This window comes from Marmota monax, unplaced genomic scaffold, assembly GCF_021218885.2.
Source record: "Marmota monax isolate L192 unplaced genomic scaffold, Marmota_monax_Labrador192_F-V1.1 WCK01_AAM20220418_F8-fsc00075, whole genome shotgun sequence".
Classification (NCBI taxonomy): domain Eukaryota; kingdom Metazoa; phylum Chordata; class Mammalia; order Rodentia; family Sciuridae; genus Marmota; species Marmota monax.
Window position 1 is genome coordinate 101,991 of NW_026694772.1, and position 10,145 is coordinate 112,135.

Here is a 10,145-nt window from a genome sequence, read left to right on the forward strand (position 1 = left end):
CTAATGGACATAACAACTAGAGGGAATATCAATAAGGATAAAAAAAGTTTAAATAATCTTTAACTATCAAAGTACTAAAACCTTCAAACAGCAGAATACATACTACTGAAAATACCTGGAATATTTTCCAGAAGACACATTATGGTAAAACATAATAAAAACTGCAACAAGTTTAATAGGAATGAAATTCTACATCGTGTGTTCTATGATCACAGTAGGCTGAGATTAGAAAATAATAAGGGGAAACTTGGGAAATTCACTAAAGTATAGGAATTAGCCCAAGGCTAAATAACCAATGAGTCCAGCAAAAATTTCTTAGGGAAATTAGAATAAAAATCTTTGAAAAGAACAAAAATTAAAAGACATTGAAACAGAATTTATGATATTCAGGTAAAGAAAGTTTTATAGAAAATTTATATCTGTAAATACATATAATAAATAAAGATCTCTGATCAGTAATTTAATCTTTCAAATTAAGAGATAAAAGTGGACTAAATCCAAAGCAATAAAAAAGGACATAACTGAAATTAGAGTAGACATAAATTAAGTGTAGAATAGAAACAAAAAGAGTTGACTGACAAAAAGAGAGCAAATAGATTGTTAAAATCAGGAAATGAGGAGGCATCAGTATCAATCTTTTTTGAAATTTTTTTTATTCTTTGTAGATATATATGACAGTACAATGTGTTTTGACATACATACAAGAGTATAACTTCCTATTCTTGTGGTTGTACATGGTGTGGAGTTACACTGATCATGTATTCATATATAAACATGGGAAAGCTATGTCTGTTATAAAAGTCCAAATTGTTATTAGGAAATGTTATAAACAAGCACATTGATGAAATGAACAAATTCCAAATACCACTAATGAATAAAACTGAATCAAGAAAGAAAATTTGAATTGACCTATAAAAATTGAAAAGTTTGAATTGATAACAAAATAACATGCACATAAAAAGAAAACTTCTTGTCTTCAATTGTTTTACCTGCAAAATCTACAAGGTTTTTAGAAAATAATTTAGAAAATCTCAAAAATAGAAGAGGTGGGATATTTTCATCCCACTCTATACTGCTACCTGAAGCACACAAAATTGTCAGTAGAAAAAAACACTTTATGTCATATGCTTTGTGAATATAGATGCAAAAATCCTAAACAATAAAGTACTAAAAAATGTGTAAAAGATCAAATATCGCTTATTCTTCTATTTTACATTGTAGTAGATGTTCTAGTCAAGGTTATTTGGTGAGGAAAAATGCCATTAAATTTTAAAAAGTAAAATGTGTATAGAAAATTTTCATTGTGTATTGACTAAAAATAATAAATATAATGATATCCAGTAAAAGGGAGAAGAAAGAGGGAGGAGGAGAGAGAAAGTGTTAGTATGGAATTATTGGGGATTGAAATGGAACAAATTATATCTCTTGTGTATGTGAATATGTCAAAATGAACCCCATCATTATGTAAAACCATAATGCACTTAATAAAAACATTAGAAAATCCTCAGGAATCCACTACAAACATGTCAGAACTAATAAATAATTTCACCAAAGAATCCAACTATGAGATTAATGTAGAAAAATATTTTTATAAACACAAGTATTGAAGAAATTGAAAATAAAAAACAGTTTTGTTTAAATTATTCTAATTGTTTTAGATTATAAAAAATATTGAGGAATAAATTTAACACCAGAGTGTAAAAGTTGTATATTAAATGCTACACATCATTGCTGAAAAATTAAATTAGACCAAAATAAATGGGAAGACACCCTTCATTCATGGATTGAAAGATTTAATATCACTAGGATGAAAGTACTCCCCAAAGTCATATACACATTCAATACAATCTCTATTAAAATAGTAACCTCATGTGTTGGCAAAAATTGACTAGTGCATTTTAAAAATAACATGGAATTGTGTGGGCTCTAGAGTAATCAAAATAATATTTCTAAAAGAAAAACAAATTTGGAGGATTCATACTTACCAATTTAAAAACCTACTAAAAAGCTGTGGTAATCAAAGGATTGTGGCATTAGCATAAATGTGGATATACATGTCACTGTAATTTAATCAAGGGTCCAGAATTAGGCCCTCACATTTTGGTCAATAAATCTTGACATAGGAGAGGGGCAAGATGGCAGATTAGCATGAGGCAGGCAGAATTCTCTTAGAGGGGCTACCCAGAACCCAAACAGCAGGAATACCACGTCTCCCCTAGGCTTAGAGTGAAAAATCCTGAGACTGGAGGGGCAATCTGCCCTAGCCAAACCAGGAACTGTTTGACTCTTTAATTGGATTTAAAAAAAAATCAAACAAACAAAAAAATCTCTCCACCAGAGTTTATCAAACATTGCCAAGAGTCGATCCAGGAGCCATCTTGGTACTGCAGCATGGTGGAGCCTATGGAAACTGGAAACCTAGATCCATGAATTTGCAGTTAGGTCTGTGTGAGCCTGTGTGAGCCTAGCAAATCTATGGAAAGTCAGAAGGGAGCATTTTGCCCAGGGGAACACAGGTTAGAGAGGCTGGAGAGAATCAGGCTCTCCCCAGCTCTATGAGTCCTGAGGCTGGTGGGGACTGACAGGCTAGTCAAAAGGTTGTAAGAGGGGGTGAGGGCATTTTGCTCTTGGCTCACCCAATCAGCAGGTCTGGTATTTATGAGGTTCTCAGAACCCACCCAGGCTGGCACTTACTGGTTCCTGACTCCCTCCCCAGCCTGGCATTCTCCTGACCCTGGGACCTAACAGGTTCAGCATCAGTCCGGCACTCAACAGGACCCTCCAGCTTCCCAATCCCCAATCTCCCAACCCTCCCTGGCCCCTTTCCTGGCCTATTGCTCACAGCTTTGTGGCAGGCCAGATGATTTTGATGCCCATCCTAGATCCACTGGCAGGTTCACTGCCAGACCTGCCTGGTCCAGCATGCAACTTCATGGCCATCTTTGGTTCCAGTCCTGGAGCCCCACCTTGATCCACTGGCACAGAACAGCTGAGAGCCTGATGCCACTTAGCCACCAGGCCCACCTGGTTCAGGACCCTAGGATCTACCACCAGTCCCTGATCCACCTGCCCTCTAGACATGGCCACCTACTTTGCTGTCCACATGCAACCCAGATTCCCCAGCACACTACTTTGCCACTAGGTCTGCAGCGCAGCTCACCCACACTAATCTTCTAAGAAGAGGAATTAGGAAATCTTAAACTCAACCTTCAACGTTGTGAGCAACATAATAAAAAGGAAGGAGGCACAACCCACAGCCCATACTCGCAAGGTTAGATAAAACTTCAAGAAGAAACAAAAGGTTTTCAAAATAATTTCTAATTGTCTTCTGTATTTCTGTAGCATCTGTTGTGATATTGCCTTTTTCATCCCATATGTTAGTAATTTGAGTTCTCTCTCTTTTTCTCTTCGTTAGCATGGCTAAGGGTCTGTCGATCTTATTTATTTTTTTGAAAAACCAACTTTTAGTTTTGTTAATTTTTTCAATAGTTTCTTTTGTTTCAATTTCGTTGATTTCCGCTCTTATTTTAATTATTTCTTGCCTTGTGCTACATTTGCTGTTGTTTTGCTCTTCCTTTTCTAGGGCTTTGAGATGAAGTGTGAGCTCATTTATTTGTTGGTTTTTCCTTTTTTTGAGGAATGAAAACTACAGAACCCTAAAAAGAGAAGCAGAAGATCTTAGAAGATGGAAAAATATACCCTGTTCATCAATAGGCAGAACTAACATCATCAAAATGGCGATATTACCAAAAGTTCTCTATAGGTTTAATGCAATGCCAATCAAAACCCCAACGGCATTTCTTGTAGAAATAGAGAAAGCAATCATGAAATTCATATGGAAAAATAAAAGACCCAGAATAGCAAAAACAATGCTAAGCAGGAAGTGTGAATCAGGCGGTATAGCGATACCAGATTTCAAACTATATTACAGAGCAATAGTAACAAAAACAGCATGGTACTGGTACCAAAACAGGCGGGTGGACCAATGGTACAGAATAGAGGACACAGAGACTAATCCACAAAGCTACAACTATCTTATATTTGATAAAGGAGCTAAAAGCATGCAATGGAGGAAGGATAGCATCTTCAACAAATGGTGTTGGGAAAACTGGAAATCCATATGCAACAAAATGAAACTGAATCCCCTCCTCTCGCCATGCACAAAAGTTAACTCAAAGTGGATCAAGGAGCTAGATATCAAATCAGAGACTCTGCGTCTGATAGAAGAAAAAGTTGGCTCCGATCTACATATTGTGGTGTCGGGCTCCAAATTCCTCAATAGGACACCCATAGCACAAGAGTTAATAACAAGAATCAACAAATGGGACTTACTTAAACTGAAAAGTTTTTTTTCTCAGCAAGAGAAACAATAAGAGAGGTAAATAGGGAGCCTACATCCTGGGAACAAATTTTTACTCCTCACACTTCAGATAGAGCCCTAATATCCAGAGTATACAAAGAACTCAAAAAATTAGACAATAAGATAACAAATAACCCAATCAACAAATGGGCCAAGGACCTGAACAGACACTTCTCAGAGGAAGACATACAATCAATCAACAAGTACATGAAAAAATACTCACCATCTCTAGCTGTCAGAGAAATGCAAATCAAAACCACCCTAAGATACCATCTCATTCCAGTAAGATTGGCAGCCATTATGAAGTCAAACAACAACAAGTGCTGGCGAGGATGTGGGGAAAAGGGTACTCTTGTACATTGCTGGTGGGACTGCAAACTGGTGCGGCCAATTTGGAAAGCAGTATGGAGATTCCTGGGAAAGCTGGGAATGGAACCACCATTTGACCCAGCTATTGCCCTTCTCGGACTATTCCCTGAAGACCTTAAAAGAGCATACTACAGGGATACTGCCACATTGATGTTCATCGCAGCACAATTCACAATTGCTAGACTGTGGAACCAACCCAGATGCCCTTCAATAGATGAATGGATAAAAAAAATGTGGCATTTATACACCATGGAGTATTACGCAGCACTAAAAAATGACAAAATCATGGAATTTGCAGGGAAATGGATGGCACTAGAGCAGATTATGCTTAGTGAAGCTAGCCAATCCCTAAAAAACAAATGCCAAATGTCTTCTTTGATATAATGAGAGCAACTAAGAACAGAGCAGGGAGGAAGAGCAGGAAGAAAAGATTAACATTAAACAGATACATGAGGTAGGAGGGAAAGGGAGAGAAAAGGGAAATTGCATGGTAATGGAGGGAGACCCTCATTGTTATACAAAATTACATATAAGAGGTTGTGAGGGGAATGGGAAAATAAACAAGGAGAGAAATGAATTACAGTAGATGGGGTAGAGAGAGAAGATGGGAGGGGAGGGGAGGGGGGATAGTAGAGAATAGGAAAGGTAGCAGAATACAACAGTTACCAATAGGGCATTATGTAAAAAATGTGGATGTGTAACCGATGTGATTCTGCAATCTGTATTTGGGGTAAAATTGGGAGTTCATAACCAACTTGAATCTAATGTGTGAAATATGATATATCAAGAGCTTTGTAATGTTTTGAACAACCAATAAAAAAAAGAGGAAACAAAAGGAAAACTAGGTGGGCGCAGTCAGTGAACACATATACTCACAGTGGATACAATTCCTTAATTTCTTAACATTTCACCAAGATATTTCTTTATTGTTGTTGTTGTGGCTTGTTGGTTATGGCAATCCATATTGGATTCTTCCTTTATTTGGATGTGTACTGACTGATTCAAGGAGTCCTACACATATTCAAATTTTTGCTCTCTCCTTATTTCTAGCCTTGTTTTTATTTTTTTCTTTTTATTTTTTTTGTTTCATTTGTTGTTTGTTCTTTTTTGTTATTGTAGGGTTTTTTTTTTTTGTTTTTGAAGGTATTATTTTCCCATATTCTGTATTTTGAGTGTTAGGTTTATGATTCCTTATTTTGATTTTGTTTTGTATTATCTTTCTCAGTACTCTATTACCCTTATCTTCCACTCCTATTTCTCTATTCCTGACACTCAAATTCCATTTTTTCTCTCTTTCCTCCTCTATATTCTATTTTTCATCCATTTTTGAACTAACAACATATTCTAAGTTACCACTTCCATCTGCATTATGCACCATTTGAAATTGCAAACACTTTTTTTTACCCTTCTATCTATTATTCTTTACACATACTCAACTCGTTATTAACAATTTTTCATAATAATTGAGGAATATAATGTCTACCCTTACCACCAATGTCACATCAATAATTAATATATTGGAAAACATAGACAACACCTATTGTCTGATTTTAAGCCAGACCTAATACATGAATATGTATTGTTTTAACTAATGAAAATTGCTGATCCCATTATCCCTACATATTGTACCTATTACAACTAAATACAAAAATAAGAACTAAGAATCTAGTCTACTGCTATATATTGTTTGCATAATTTGTTGCTATCATTGGGCTTCCCCACAATCTGTGAGGTAACATAGATGGACACTATAAACCCATAAGGTAGAGACTGTATGTCATCAGATCTATCCAGATAGATCAGTAGACACACAAACAATATGAAAAAGCAAGGGAAAAAACATCCCAAATAACCCAGACTACCTTAACAGTAGGTAGTTACAGTAGGTAGACACTACAGTGGAGGAAATGTCAGAGATAGAATTGAGAAAGTTCATGATTAAACTGATCTATGAGGAAAATCATTACATATGAAATGAAATCAGAGAGAAAATACAAGTGAAAGATCACTTCAATAAGAAGACAGAGACCTGAAGCACAATCAGTCAGAAATCCTCAAAATGAAAGATTCAGTCAACCAAATTAATAATTCATCATATTGGTGAGAGCATCACAAATAGACTGGACCTCTTGGAAGACAAAGTCTCAGTCAATGAAAACAAAATATATAATGTAGAAAATAAAGTTGACTATGGGGAAAGGGAAACCATGAACAGAACTTCCAAGAAATGTGGGATAACATGAAAAGACCAAACTTAAGATTTATCAGGGTAGATGAAGACTCAGAGATATAAACCAAACGAATGCACAGTCTTTTCAATGAAATAATATCAGAAAATTTCCTAGACATTAAGAAAGAAATGGAAAACCAACAGAGAAACCTTTTAGGACTCCAAATATACAAAATTACAACAGACCTACACCAAGGCACATTATTATGAAAAATGTCTCACATATAGAATAAAGATAGAACTTTACAGGCTGCCAGAGAATAGCAACAGGTAACATTTTGTGGGAGACCAATATGAATCTCAGATGATTTCTCAACCCAGATCCTCAAACCTAGGATATCTTATAATAATGTGTACCAAGCTCTGAAAGAAAATGGATGCCAGCCAAGAATACTATAACCAGAAAAATTAAGCTTCAGAATTGATGATGAAATTAAAACCTTCCATGATAAACAAAAGAATTCACAACTAGACCCCAGCACCACAAAAAAAAAAAGAAAAAAAAAAGAATTCACAACTAGAAAGCTGGTACTATAAAATATACTCAATAAAATTTTCATGAAGAAGAAATGAAAACTAAAAGTGAAAATCAGCAAAGGAGGAGCTACACTAAGAATAATCAATCAAAGGCAAAACCAATTCAAATTAGAAACAAAAGATAAAGTGAAATTACAGGAAATAAAAATTATATCTCAATAATAACATTGAACATAATGGCCTAAACTCATCAATCAAAAGTCATAGACTAGCAGATTGGACTAAAAAAAACCCCAACAATATGCTCTCTCAAAGAGACTCACCTCATAAGCAAAGACATCCATAGACTCAAAGTAAAAGGATGGGGGAAAAATAAAACATATCATTCACATGGATCTTGTAAATAAGCAAGGGTTTCTATTCTCATATCAGATAAAGTGGACTTCAAGTCATAGTTAATCATAAGGGATCAAGAAGATCATTTTATACTGCTTAAAAGAATTATACATTAACAAGACATAATGATTGTAACTATTTATGCCCCAAACAATGGAGTATCTACATACATCAAACAAACCCTTCTCAATTTCAAGAATCAAATATACCACAACATTATAATACTGGGTGATATTAATATGCATCTCTTATCACTATATAGAGCCTCCAAATAATATCTAAATAAAGAAGCTATAGAACCAATAAATAAAATTAATAATTTAGACTTAATAGACATATATAGAATGATTCCTTCATCAATGACTACATACACTTTCTTCTCAACAACACACAGTTTCTTCTCTAAAATTCTTCTCTTTATACCATAAAACTCTCTTAGAAAATACAAAACTATAGAGATAATACCTTGTATTCTCTCATATCATCATAGAATAAAACTAGAAATCAACAATTAAAAGTAGAACTACTCTAAAACCTGGAGACTAAATAATAAACCATTGAATGACCAATGGATACTAGAAGAAATCAAGGATGAAATAAAAAAGTACTTAGAGGTAAATGAGAATAAAAAAGTACTTAGAGGTAAAATTATAATTGTGACACAACTTATCAAAATCCCTGGGACACTATGAAGGCAGTTCTAAGAGGAAAGTTCATTGCACTGAGTTTATTCTATAAGAGAATAGAAAGTTGCCAAATAACTAACTTAACATTACATCTCAAAGCCCCAGAAAAGAATGAACAATTAACACTAAAAGCAGTAGGAGACAGGAAATAATTGAAATCAGAGCTGAAATCAATGAAATTGAAACAAAATATTATTCAAAAAATAGACAACATGAAACTTTGGTTCTTTGAAAAAAAATAGAACAAATAAAATTGATAAATCCTTAGCCAAGCTAACAAAAAGAAAATTTAAATCACTAAAATTCATGAGGAGAAGGAAATATCACCACAGACACAACTGAAATGCAGTCAATAATCAGAAACTATTTGGAAACTCTAGACTCCAATAAAACAGAGAGTCATGATGACATTGACAAATTTCTAGAGGCATATGATCCACCCAAATTGAACCAGGAAGACATAGAAAATTTAAACAGATCAGATTCAAGCAATGAAATTGAAGATGCCATCAAAAGCCTACCAACAAAGAAAAACTCAGGCCCAGATGGATCCTCAGCCAAGTTCTACCAGACCTTCAAAGAAGAACTTACACCAATCCTCCTCAAATTATTCCATTCAATAGAAAAAGAGGAATCTTTTCCAAACTCATTCTATGAAGTTGGTATCACCCTGATGCCAAAACCAGACAAAGACACATCAAAGAAAGAAAACTTCAGGCCAACATCTCTTATGAACATAGATGCAAAAATTCATAATAAAATCCTGGCAAATTGCATACAAAACCATATTTATATATAGTGCACCATGATCAAGTCAGTTTATTCCAGGCATGCAAGGTTGGTTCAATGCAGAAATCAATAAATGTGGTTCATCACATCAACAGACTTAAAGACAAAAATTACATTATTATCTCAATAGATGCAGAAAAGCATTGTATTCTCTCATATCATCATAGAATAAAACTAGAAATCAACAATTAAAAGTAGAACTACTCTAAAACCTGCATCCATTCATATTCAAAACACTAGAAAAACTAGGGATAGTAGGAATATACCTCAACATTATAAAACTGTCTATGCTAGACCAAAGGCCAATATCACTCTAAATATAGAAAAATTGTAAACATTCCCTCTAAAAACTGGAACAAGACAGGGATGCTGTCTTTCACCACTTCTATTCAACATGGTCCTTGTAAACCTAGCCAGAGCAATTCGACAAAAGAAAGAAATAAAAGGAATATGAATAGGTAAAGGAGAGCTCATACTATCTCTATTTGCCGATAACTGTATCCCTCCTTATGATATGCAATTATTAAATCAAAAAGGATCATAGATATTACTCAGTCATAAAGAAGAATGAAATCATGGCATTTGCCAATAAATAGATGGTACTGGAGATTATCATGCTAAGTGAAATAAGCCAAGATAGGGCAGAGAAGTGGGAGGGGAAGGGAGGGGGCAGGGGGTTAGCAATGATGGTGGAATGTGGTACACATCATTATCCAAAGTACATGTATGAAGACATGAATTGGTGTGAACATACTTTATATACAATCAGAGATATGAAAAAATATGCCCTATATGTGTAATAAGAATTGTAATGCATTCCACTGTTATGTATTTAAAA